Here is a 12,569-nt window from a genome sequence, read left to right as displayed (position 1 = left end):
ATCGGTAATAAAATTTTGACAGGGTTCATTACACTAAGTTTATAAATCAAGCTTCTGGGCTTAAGCAGCAGAGGCATTCTTTGTTGTGGAAGGCTGCAAACTAGAAGGTACTTGATAAGAAAGTGCTAGAAAGAGTCCAGCTGTTAGCTATTATGTTTCTTTGGAACCTACTATTTAAGACATGTATAGTTACAAAGAGAGTATATGAGGAGATTAAAAACCATAGTTACGTTAACGTACACCTATCTCAGGGGAACTGCACTCCCTTTTCTTTCATTGTATGCTTCTTGCGGCTTCTTTGATTCATCTGGCAGGCTGCCTCTGGAATCCGTACTGCCTTAAGTCACTTTCAACAGTGTTGGAGGATAAAGTCATTAAGACAGAATAGATGCTAGGGGCAAGACAGCTAATAAGCCACTTGAATGCCAGTCAAGAATATGTGTGGCAGGTGAAACATAAATATTTTGCTGGAGGTAGAATGACATATAGATAACTACTGTTTCAGAGGGATGTTAATTATCTTTAATAAAATTAAATCTGAAGTCTTCCACCCATATGGAAATAATCTGAGCTTAAAAAAATTTTTTGAACATGAGGTGGAATAGACTATTGTATTACAAGGTTTCTTAATTCCCATTTCATTTTTCCAACCACTACTGTAAGCAAAGGTAACTATTTCAAGACTTTTAAGCCAGGTTTGCAAAACTGTGTGTGGCAACCCGGGAAGATCCTCTTAAGGGCCAGCCCCTCTCATTGGGCAGAGTTTCCTGAGATAACAAGTCACACTTCTCCCTCCTTCTCTAACAAAAAGCCAAGAGGTACAAATTCCTTCTTATGCAACAGGAAAATGACTGATTAGTCCAACTCTTCACCTCAGCACATTAGTATTGCGCTGTAGTCAAGCTACAGTCTTTCCTTCACCCATGGGAGGTGCTGAGTGCTGGTAGGACAGTCCAGCTTTTGGGGATTCACTTTCCGTGTTAGAGTGCAGCCTGCTGGGGCCAGCCCTGGAGGAATGGCTCCAGCTTCCTCACGCTCTCTTCTAAAGAGTCAACAACTAGAGTTCAGGTAGGTGCTGACAAGCTGCTATTTATGGGGAATACTTGACCGATTTTCAAACAGTCAAAAGTTAGTTCATATAGCACTTCCTTATTTGTGCATATCCCAAAGGGTTCCTTGTGACAGGTAAAGAAGAGAAGAAGCACAGGACTTTCAGAGTATACCATGTAATATGTGTCTCCTTCTAGGGCAGAGCAGTAGCCAATTTACATGGATGCTTATTTCATGAGGTACTAATGGTTGTAGTTGGGTGGCCTTATTTATACATGGGAAGGGAGGGAGTGGGGGTGGGACAGGATGTTTTTTCCAGTCTCTTCTGTGATTCATTTAGAATCAGAGAAAGAGATAATAAATTGTATCTTTAAAAAAAAATGTGATCCCTATTTATTCTCTTCCCTTCACTACCCAGAAATGCAGTTACTTTGTATCACTGAAGTGAGGATAAGTCTTAAGATTTCTTTTCTTTGGGTCTTCAACAGAGTTTTTACAATATAGTCTTCCTAAATTATATTTTGCATTCTCTCACATATTTGCATGTGTGAAGATTACTCTGGGTCAGTAATCAATCATGGTCAACTTACTTAACCTCTCTGTGCCTCAGTTTCCTCAGCTGTAAAATAGAGATAATAGTTCTACTTTATAGAATTATTGTGAAGATTAAGCAAATTAGTATATGTACAAAGCTCCTGAGATGAGTACTTGGTATATAGCACAGTGTATATAATTATTATTATCATTATTTTTATATTTTCATCAAGACTTCCTGGGTCTTTACCACTTACTTTCCTAGGCATGGGGTAGGGAAGGGGTAAAGCAGGAACACTGAGGTTTAGAAAACATTATAACCTTTTAGGATCTTATAATCTAATATGCAAAAAAATGACATATTTGGCACTTCATGGAACAATATGTAATGACATGTAAATAGAATCAAATGCTGATTTCAGGTACTGGAGTAATGGAATGAATGAAATTTCATGTCATACACCTCAGGGAGAAGGCTGAAATGGAGCTGGGCTGGAGAAGAGGTAGGACTGAGATAGCTGAAGAAAAGTGGCGGGGAGGGGGGTGGGGGGGATTCCAGGTGAGAACAATGTGCATGAAAGCAGAGAGGCCAGAAAGAGCGTGAGATGGTCTTGGGGCAGTAGAGAGACAGAGCTGGCAAGGCAGGTGAGTGGAAGAAAATAAGACTGCATAGAATGGAGCTGTATTATGGAAGTTCTAGAAAGTTCTATCCACTTAGACGATTCTTCACCTGATAGGAATGCAAACAGCAGAACTCAAAAGTTTTCTGAGTGAAGGAGAGATCACATGAGAACTTAGATAATATTTCCATGGTTTGTGTTTGGAAGCTGAGTCTGCAGAGACCAATGAGGAGCTTGTTGCTCTGGTTGTGTTAGTGTGAGAAGATGGGGACTAAACAGGGGCATAGAAGAGGGATAAGGAAAAAAGAAAATGATTGAAGAAAAAGTTAGTAGGAAAGTTAGCAAGATCTATTTGTCAACTGACTGAATTTTTAAAAAAAGTAATGGGTAAATCAAAGATTATTACAAATGTTAAATCTGTGGGTCTGAAAACTAGTGATAGTACAGAAAAACTTGAGAACTGATAGGGAGAGAAGCAAAGGAAGAATTTGGGGTTGCATACATTAAATTTGCAGTGATAGTGTGATCACAAAAAATAATAGCTAACATTTATTATTTACTATGTGCCAGAGACTATGTGTTTCACCGATAAAACTCATATAATCCTCATGGAAACTGAGGTAGGTACCATTATTCCCATTTCATAAAGGATGAGTAGCTAAATATAACCCCATGTTTATATAGTTAAACTTAAACCTAAACCATCTGATTCCAGCCCTTATGCCTGATCACCACTTTGCTTGGATACTCTTAGGAAGTCCAGCTCTGATAAGAAATGAAGACTGAAATTAGCAGGTGGGAGTTATCCACACAGGGGTGTTCATTGCAGTTATAGGAATGATAAGGAAGAAAGCATGCAGATAGGAGAGCAGATGGCCAAAAATGAATCCTGGCAGAGGCCCCTGTGAGAAGTCAACCACAGGGAATGGTGCAGAACTCCAGCAAAGGTGCACAGATCAGAGAATAGGCTGTAGGCTTGGACTTAAAAGGATTGGGTTAAGGATAGGAGTGGAGAGGGAAATCAGGGTTAAGAAGAGAAAGCTTCATCAGAGACCTGATGGGGAAGCGACTGAGTTTTGGCAGGTAAATGAGGAAGAAAGTGAGGATAGTCAAATGAAGGGTTTGTATTTCTTTGCTTCCTTTTCCAAAATAAGAGAGACCTATTTTTCAGGAAGCTAGGGGAAAGAAGGAGAATGTGATGTGGAAAATGCAATTTGGAATACATTTTGGGAAGGAAAGCTCCTATAGGCATCATAAAAGGGGAGAATCAATAGCTTTTATTTTAGCTGTGAGGAGAGGACTATTGGATTGTCAGGGCTCAGGGTTGGAAATGGGCTTTAAACTCTGGTCACTAGTCTGGCTCTTGAGATAGATGTGTTGTATTGAGGAGGACAAAGTTGAATATGCATTTTTCCCTTAAATTTGTTTAGGAAAGAGATACATGTGACATCTCCACTTGTATGTCTTGTAGGCATCTCAAAATTATTAAGTCTGAAATAGCCCCTCATTTCTCACCCTTGTGTCTGGTCCTCACATCCCACCTTGCAACCCTTCCAACCTTCTAACTGTTGTGGCTAAAAGCCTTGGCTTCATCCTTAACTTCTCTGTTTCTCTCATATATGACATCTAATTCATCAGCAAGTCTTTTGTAACCTGTCTTCGAGATTTGTCAATAATCTGATAATTTCTATCTCTGCAAATACTACCCTAATCTAAGCCACTCATAACATTTCCCTGGACTAGTGCGGTGCCCCTGCTCCCAGCCTCACCTCCTTTCAGTCTACCTTCTCTTAGAGGTCAGGGTAGTTCTTTAACAATAGCAACTGTATCATAACACTTTGATGTCCAGAACCCTGCAATGGGTTTTCATCTGTCTCAGAATAAAATCCAAAGTCCTTGCCGTGGTCTATAAGGTCATCATCTACTATTTCTCCCCAAGCTTCCATTGCTCCAGCTACGCTGGCATTCTTGAACAAGCCAAGGATGATTTTATATCATGGCCTTTGCATATGCTTTTCCCTATGCTTTGATTCATTCATTTATCAAGTGTTTCTGGAGTGCCTACTACGAGCCAGGCACTATTCTAGACAGTTGGAACACATTAGTAAACATGGTGGATAAAGATCCAGTATGTCTGCGACTCTTGCTCCCTCTGTTCAACTGTCATATGATCAGAGAGGCCTTCCCTGACCACCTGGCCTAAAACAGCAATCATTTCCCACCATTTCATTATTCCATATTCCTTTATCCTGGTTAATTTTCCTTAATGACTCCTATCACCATCTGACAAATGTTGTTATTTCTTTGTCAACTACCCATCTCTCTCAGGAGGAGGCAAACTCCTTGGCAGGGACTTACATTCTTGGCTTTAGTCTTTGTTATAGTTTTAGAATAGGGCCTAGCACAAAAATGGTATTTTCAGATATTTGCTGAATAATTAATGCATATGATTGGTGAGAGGTTTATTTTAGAAACTCATCTTTTCAATTCTGGGAAGATTTCTTTTTCTTTTTTTTTTTAAGATTTTATTTATTTATTTATTTGACAGACAGATCACAAGTAGGCAGAGAGGCAAGCAGAGAGAGAGAGAGAGGGGAGGAAGCAGGCTCCCTGCTGAGCAGAGAGCTTGATGTGGGGCTTGATCCCAGCACCCTGAGATCATGACCTGAGCCAAAGGCAGAGGCTTTAACCCACTGAGCGCCACCCAAGCACCCTGTCTGGGAAGATTTCTTGAAAAATAATTTAAAAATTTCTTTATCCACAGCCCCCCCCTCCTTTTTCCCTTTACAAATTCCTATTATAATGTCAGATTTTGGGCCTCCTCAATGACTGTATTATTATATTTTATTTCTTTTTATGGATTTTTAAAAGATTTTTATTTCTTTATTTGACAGACAGAAATCACAAGTAGGCAGAGAGGCAGGCACAGAGAGAAGGAGAGGAAGGCTCCCTGCCGAGCAGATAGCCCAAGATGCGGGGCTCAATCCCAGGACCCTGGGATCATGACCTGAGCCAAAGGCAGAGGCTTTAACCTACTGAACCACTCAGGCACCCCTTTTTATGGGTTTTTAAAATCTAACTTGCAGGAGGTGGCTTCAACTTTATTTTCTAACGTCTATATGACATTTTAAGATGCTGCTATAATATTGGTAGTTGCTAGGAGTTCTTGCATTTTGTCCCATTACTCTATTATGTTGGAATAGTCATTTTACTTACAAACTGGACTAAATAGGGTCATGCAGAAATCAACTTCATTCTTTCCCATCCAGACCCCTTCCTGGATGCAATGTTGGTACCCAAACCTTTTCAGTTACTCATAGATAGGGGAAAAAAATTATTTTTCCTTGTTTACTTTTAGTCACAAGAACAGCGTCCAGTTGGTAGTTTTTAAAGTTCTCATGTAGTCTAAAACTCAGATCCAGTTCTTTTTTCTTTTCCTTCTGCCCCCCCACCCCTGTCACCCCACAGCTGTGCCCAGTTGGAGAGAGACACATACTTGACTTCTCCGCTTGCTTGTTTTGCCTTGTCCATCTACTTTTCCCTGCTTCGTAGGTGCTACTTCTGACCTTTCCAGGGCCAGACTCAGAAAGAGAGAGGATTAATGAAAAAGACTTTTTGTGGCTTGTGTAGCCTGTAATCTGATGATTTCCTCTGAGGTGGCAGGTGCACAATTGCTGGCTTTCCCCCTTGAGGGATGTTCTGGAGGTGTGCCCACCAATGACCTCTGACTGCAGCTCCCCTGGTGTGGGAGGGGCTGTACATCAATAGCCACCATGATCCCACCCTCAGCACCTGGTGTTCTGAGGATCCACCTGCGGGTCACATTTCCCCTCAAGGCAATACTCTGAGGTAGAAGCAAACATGACCCCAGGTTGGCTGGCTCCCATCTGTCCAACTTGGCCCACAAGGAAACTCAGATGTTTTTGCCCTACTGTGGGCAAAAGTGTAGTTTGTTCCTAATGCACCCACCTCTTGTCATTCTGCCATTAAACCAGCAATTCTAGCTGTAATCTTTCACCATTGTGCATCCCTAGGCGGGAATTAGATAATACCCTCCCTGTTTCACAAAGTCCAAGGAGCATTTGACAAGCTCTCCAAATGTTCCATGGAAGCTCTTTTCACTCAGCTTGAGGTAATGGAAAGTACATTTTTCCCTTTCTCCCAAAACACAGGTTCAAGGTATTATTGTGTAGGTCACAGCATGTAGAAAGGATGGAAGAATTAAGGGGGGGGCATTAATTTTTCTGTAGCCAGAGGAAGAAATGAGACTTCTTGATAGTGTAGCTCTGTAAGCTGCCAAACCCCGGGTTCCTTGGGCAGCAGAAACGTCCCAGCTCGGCCCCAAAGAAGACTTGCATCCCTGACAGATCACTTTAGTCCTGAGATCTGTATCTCTTAACCACAGGGTTCTAGAATAGTTGAAACATATGCCTCTGCCCCTCACAGAGACAGGAAATAATATTAAATACTGATATTATGACCAATAATCAGTATTTGTAGATATTGAAGGGCCATTAAATAAGAGTTGTGACAAGTATGATATGGGTCTCAAACAGACCTGGGTTTGAGTTTTAGCTCTGCCACCTATTAGCATATGACCTCAGGCAAATCATTAAACATCTCAGCATTTTTTTTTTTAAAGATTTTATTTATTTATTTGACAGAGAGAGATCACAAGTAGGCAGAGAGGCAGGCAGAGAGAGAGAGAGAGGAGGAAGCAGGCTCCCCGCTGAGCAGAGAGCCCGATGCGGGACTCGATCCCAGGACCCTGAGATCATGACCTGAGCCGAAGGCAGCAGCTTAACCCACTGAGCCACCCAGGCGCCCACATCTCAGCATTTTAACTGCCAAAAAATGTTAACAATAACACTTGTTTCCTAGATATTAGAGTTGTCTGTGTGCTGCACTGCCTGATGGTAACTCAGCACCACCAATATTTTTCCTATCTAAGGCTGGAAACTACCAAAACATCCGGAACTTCCCAGAATCTCCTTTCCTTTGTGTTTCCAAACTGGAGTTTGTGAGACTTTGAGTTTGTGACTTGTGTAAGACTTGGTAGGCAAAAATGAAGGGCAATGATTGTTTCTGGGATAATAGTTGCTTAGGCTCATTAGGACTTCACTGGACACAGAGGCTCATAGTCCTCTCTGTGAGTTCTCATTCTGTAGCTACTGCAGGAGTCTCAGACATGCCCCAAGAGCTGAGTCTCTCCATCCACAATCTAGGACTTTAGACTGAACACATCAGTGACTCTCCACTCCTCTGGCTGCCACCTTCTAGACCTTACTCCTCCAGCTCCTCTCACATATACGTAAGTCATCATTTCCATATAAAGCCTCTTATTCCTGATTTACCATTTACAGTGGCCCTGTCTCCCTGAGGAAACCATTCTGATACAGCATACGCGGTCCTAAGACATGTAGTGAGCACTCAATAAATATTACATCATCATCATCATCACAAAAGGTACTATTCACAATAAATTGGAGACTAATGAGTAACGTTAAACTGCATGAGTTCCACTATGTAGGAAGAGCAAAGATGAGGAATGGTACAAATGGTACAATAGGAGACCATTCTTAATACCTAATACCAGGAACTGCTCACCTTTCTGTAATGTTTTCCAGTTTACAGAGTGTTTGTACACATTTCACTGCATTTCACTGAGATGAAGCATGTTTTGGAAATGGACCCTTTCTTTCTTTCTTTTTTTTTTTTATAAAGATTATTTATTCATTTGATGGAGAGAGAGAGATCACAAGTAGGCAGAGAGGCAGGCAGAGAGAGAGGGGGAGGCAGGCTTCCTGCTGAGCAGAGAGCCCGATGTGGGCTCAATCCTAGGACCCCGAGATCATGACCTGAGCCAAAGGCAGAGGCTTAATCCAGTGAGCCATACAGGTGCCCCTGGACCCTTGCTTTCTTAACAATAAAAGCCCATGATCAAGAGAACATCACAATTCAAAGGAGAAAGTGGCTTGAATTGTAAAGAGAACATTTACTTGGAACATGATTTTTTCCACAGCGTGTTCTTTCATCAGAAGAGAATGGAGTTGCCCTCTGGCTCGTGTGCCCTCCAGGGTTATGGAGTGAACCTTGGATTACAAGGAAGAAGCAGCAAACCCTAACAGCTGTCTATATAGTGGAAAGTTTAACTTTCTAATCAATTTACTGATCATATACTTTATAGCATGTATGCTTGTGATTGTGTTATATGGTAATTAGGCATAAATGGTAGAAATCAGTTGATAAATGACTGTAATTGGAATTAATTTTTGGGAGTCAATATTTTTTTCTCTCTTGGTTCACTAGTATTGACAATTTTTTTTTTTGGAAAATGTGAGTTTGATTTACCTATATGTAAAAAGGCAAGTCCTAGGCCAGTTCTTTAGGTCCAGTTTCTTTTTCTTTTGCTTCTCTCTCAGATTCTCCTCTCCAGCTCCTCTGTGCTCTTGTCCAGCTCCGATTCCCACCCTTTGCCTGTGAAACTCATAAAGAGTGTCCTGCTGGCTCCTGCATCTGGCTCCGGTCTGCCTGGCCCCGACACAGGCAGATCTCCGGAAGCACAAGGTTGTGGGTGGCCTGATAGGGGAGCAAAGTGGACCATGGCATGGTAAGGTAGATGAGACAGGCTAGGGAAGGGAAAGGGCACCATGAGACCCAGGTCTAGTGTTTTGTGTCTGGGAGTTCTGAACCAGAACCAAGGGCACCAGGGCTGACAGATACCATCCTTCCCTCTTGAAGTTTTTGGGACTCACACTCTAATAGCTATGTTGAGGCTGGGTCCCCATGGGAACAGAGGTATTTTTGCCTATGGCTTCAAATGCATGTTTTGTTGTTGTTGTTGTTGTTGTTGTTGTCAATTTTTGTTACTTAGTAGGAACATGCTTACAGTGATGCACTTGTCCGTGTCCCACTTCAGGGAAGGACAGTTGCTGCTGTTACTGTCAGTGCCCTGTGATGTTACCTCCACTGCAGGGAACCACCTTCCCCAAGGCTGGTCCCTGCCTAAGGCCCAGCACAGGATAAGGCTGACAGGTCCTTTCAGTTCCGGACTCTGCATGGGGTTAGCTGAAGTTGTTGTCAGGCCTGCCTTGAAGCCTGACTTTTTCTACCCAGTCCTGCTCCATTGCCCTCCCTCCCACAGGTTTTGGTCCTACGGGACCTCACTAATAAACATTCAGCACATTCAACTTCAGCTCGGGGTCTGTTTCCCACAGAGCCCAGCCTGCAACAGACCTTGTTCTCCATATCACCAATTTTTGTCAACATCTCTATTTTACAGTTATCTCCCTTACCATTCTCTTCGACCTTGACAATTTATACCGGTTTTATTCATCTACGGTCATTTTATAGCATTTTTAGAGGGAAGGGAGATACATGCATATGTATAGCCCACAATTGTATTGGCCAGAGTTAAATTGCAGAGAACATAATTTATTCAGCTGTTTAAAGCAGAGAGGGTATTTTTAGGTATTCAGTGTTGAGACAGATTTATTGTAATAATAGCCCCACATTTTCTTTCCTCCTTTACAATTTGTCTTTGTAACTCCTCCCCTCAAGGGATTGAGTCTATTTCCCTACCTCCTAAATCTGGGCTCGCCTTTTGGCTTGCTTTGGCCAATGGAATGTGGCAAAAGTGATGGTGTGCTGTTTCTAAACCTAAATTTCAAAAGAACTTGCACACTTTGCTCTCCCTCTTGGTAGCTTCCTCTCCCATGAGAATAATCCAGGCTGGCCTGTTGGAAGGTGAGGGAGCAGTGAGAGTTGTCCTAGCTGAGGTCATCTGAGACCAGCTGACCACAAGTACTTGAGCAAGCTCAGTGAGGTCAGCCAAACTCAACTTAGACTATTAGCACTGGCCGGCTGACCCACAAACTCATGAGCAGTAATAAATGGTCACTGTTTTAAGCTGCTGCCATTTGGAGGGTGTTCGCTATACAGCATTATTGTAGCAACAGATGACTGACACAGAGTGGCTTACAAAATCCTTGGGAAGGCAGAAGAAGTAAATTCTAGGGCCACATCATAGCATAGACTCACTAATGCCAGGAGTTGTTGAACCAGGAGATTCTTGGCTAAGTTAATAAAGCACTGCTGTAAACCCTGGCTCTGGAACCCCATCACTGCTGTGGTGATCAGGGAGGGACTGCTGGAGCTGGTCTCTCAGAACCATGCTCCTCTTGCTCCTGCATGACTTAACGCCATCAAAACAGGGGCCCGTGCCTTGCTTTTCTCTCATTTAATTTAGTTTATGCAAGTGCTTCTCATCAGCCAAGTGTAAGTTATACCTGACCTTCAGCTGTGAAGGGGTCTAGTGTCAAAGGACTTTCAGCTTTCTAATTTCTGTAACACAGGAGAAGGATGCTGGAGTGGATTTGCAGTGTCAGCCTTCATATCTGCCACAGCTATGATGGTCTTAAACAAGCAGGATTCCTAAACCCTGTTCTGTAAGTTGTGCTCAGTGATATTGAAATAATTTCTTTAAATTCACATATGCAGTATTTTACAATCAGGTAAATCACTCTCTGTAGGGTCAAACATTATTAATTCCATTACTGGAAGTTGAGACTGATGGATCAACATAGTACTAAGATTTTATGAACTCATTGTTCCACCCAAACCCACATGAATGAGTTTTAAAGGGAACCAATAATTATAAGTCACTAAGGAGAGGAAAACTGATTGATGTTTTGAAAAATTCTTAGTTCTGTATTGATATTTGATAAAGCATTACTAATATAACAGTGATTTCAGAAGGAATAATAAAAGCCATTTGGTATTGACCTGAAGTTCTTAAGATGCCATACACTATGTGATAAAAGAATATTTAATATTTTTTTTGGTGTAGAGATTTAGAAGGTTCTTAGGAAGATCTAACCTTAAGACAAGATGTCTGGTTTTAAGTGGTCAGAGAATTAATGCTTCCCAGTCTACCAAGTTAGCAATTCCAGAAAAACCTGTGTCCCTGTGGATACTTTCATAGGGATGGTAATTTAAGACAATAATCACTGAAAAAAAGGGGAAGGCAATTTTTAGATAACAGAATCATCAACAGTGAAGGCATTAAAATGAAAAGAATTTTGTGCCTTCATATTTTGCTCCCTGTATCTTGTTCAGCAGAGGTACAACATGTTGTTATGGTATGTGAGGCCTGCAGTGGCTTATGCCTTACTAAGAATTGCTTTCTTTATTCAGTCATGTCCTTGTAAGGCTAGGAGTCTCTGGAGATCACCAAAAAAAAAAAAAGGACTTGTGGACTTGTCAGGAGAACTTGCAGTCCCTCCAAAGGTGCCCCATTGATTCAAAAGCCAGATACTTCTTTGTCAACAAAGGCATCCCATGGTGAAAAGTCTGGAGGATAAATTGCCCTTGGCTCATTGGTGAGTCTTAATCACACATCCTGTTTATTTGATTTTTACTGACACTAATGTGAAGTATCAGCAATTTTGCTTCTGAGACAGAATCCATTGATTTAATTTTGTCATTTTTCTTTTCAGTTGTGCAATCAGAAATTCATTCATGTGAGGAAAAAGCAGATAAAACTGATGGAAAAACGCCAAAGAAAGCGGCTGTCAGACTGATTGCTTTTTGGCAGAGGCTGAGATCAAGATTTACCAAGGAAAGCCCACGTAAATATGATCCAAGAGGAAGTGACAGAGCTCAAGAGCATTACTAAGCCTGGAAACTGGAATTTCACTTACCTTGCAAGGTATTTGAGAAAAAAATTACATATATGCAAACACAAGGAGGATACTGTGTTGCTAGAAAGGTGGTTACTAAAACAGCTTTTACTCTGATTTTTGAAGCAACAAGAGAAAAAAAGACAACAGAGAGCAAGTTAACTTACCTTTTTGGGACCCACTGTGGAGCAAATGTTAGTTCTGGCCTGGATTCAGCTACCTAGGGCAGAACAAAAGGGAAAGTGAAAGGTTCTCTAGATCAGGTGTTTCCCAGGATGGAACTTAAAAGCAGCTGTCTTATCCTGTCTGCTCTTTAGTCCCCAGTCTTGGACCAAACTTCCTGGCACTGGATTTAAAAGCATCTTCAGAATACCTGAGTGTTCATTTTTAGCCCCTTCCTTGAATCCTTTCTATCATTTATTTCCTGGGCTCTTTATATATGCATCTGTTCCCTCATTTGACTGCAATCAGATTTGAAGGCAGCGGCTGTGTCTTACTCATCTCTGTATTTCCTTTCTTCAACCCTTTTGTCTAACAGTGTTCTGCTTATACGTAATACATTTTTGTTTGTAAAATAAAAATATGGTTAGAGGCACATACAGATTTAACACAAACACAAATTCGAATACAATCACAAATTCTCCAATGTTTCAGTTGCTGTCAAGAAAATGATGGGAAATTACTA

General features: G+C 41.4%; 2 long non-coding RNA genes across 11 annotated transcripts in view; one reads left to right on the top strand and one right to left on the bottom strand.

The window, feature by feature from the left end:
* The window catches only part of LOC106005767, a 169,485-nt gene that overhangs the window by 152,980 nt on the left and 3,936 nt on the right, over window positions 1-12,569 (bottom strand). For both annotated transcript variants that reach the window (XR_006604617.1, XR_001179379.2), the window contains exon 2: window positions 12,052-12,104. This is a non-coding gene — a long non-coding RNA (uncharacterized LOC106005767). The remainder of the gene's footprint in view (window positions 1-12,051; window positions 12,105-12,569) is intronic.
* LOC106005766 overlaps window positions 1-12,569 on the top strand; it is a 116,958-nt gene that overhangs the window by 101,412 nt on the left and 2,977 nt on the right. For 2 of the 9 annotated variants that reach the window (XR_006604613.1, XR_001179378.2), the window contains 2 exons: window positions 11,400-11,584; window positions 11,702-11,913. This is a non-coding gene — a long non-coding RNA (uncharacterized LOC106005766). Of the gene's footprint in view, window positions 1-360; window positions 1,069-7,016; window positions 7,516-8,226; window positions 10,652-11,399; window positions 11,585-11,701; window positions 11,914-12,569 lie in introns of those variants that run through there. The other 7 variants (XR_001179377.2, XR_006604612.1, XR_006604611.1 and 4 more) reach the window with 7 other exon arrangements.

Source organism: Mustela putorius, unplaced genomic scaffold, assembly GCF_011764305.1.
Source record: "Mustela putorius furo isolate JIRA1106 unplaced genomic scaffold, ASM1176430v1.1 tig00537227_pilon_pilon_pilon, whole genome shotgun sequence".
Lineage (NCBI taxonomy): Eukaryota > Metazoa > Chordata > Mammalia > Carnivora > Mustelidae > Mustela > Mustela putorius.
The sequence above is the reverse complement of the archived record's forward strand: the minus strand, read 5'-3'. Positions and strand labels throughout refer to the sequence as shown.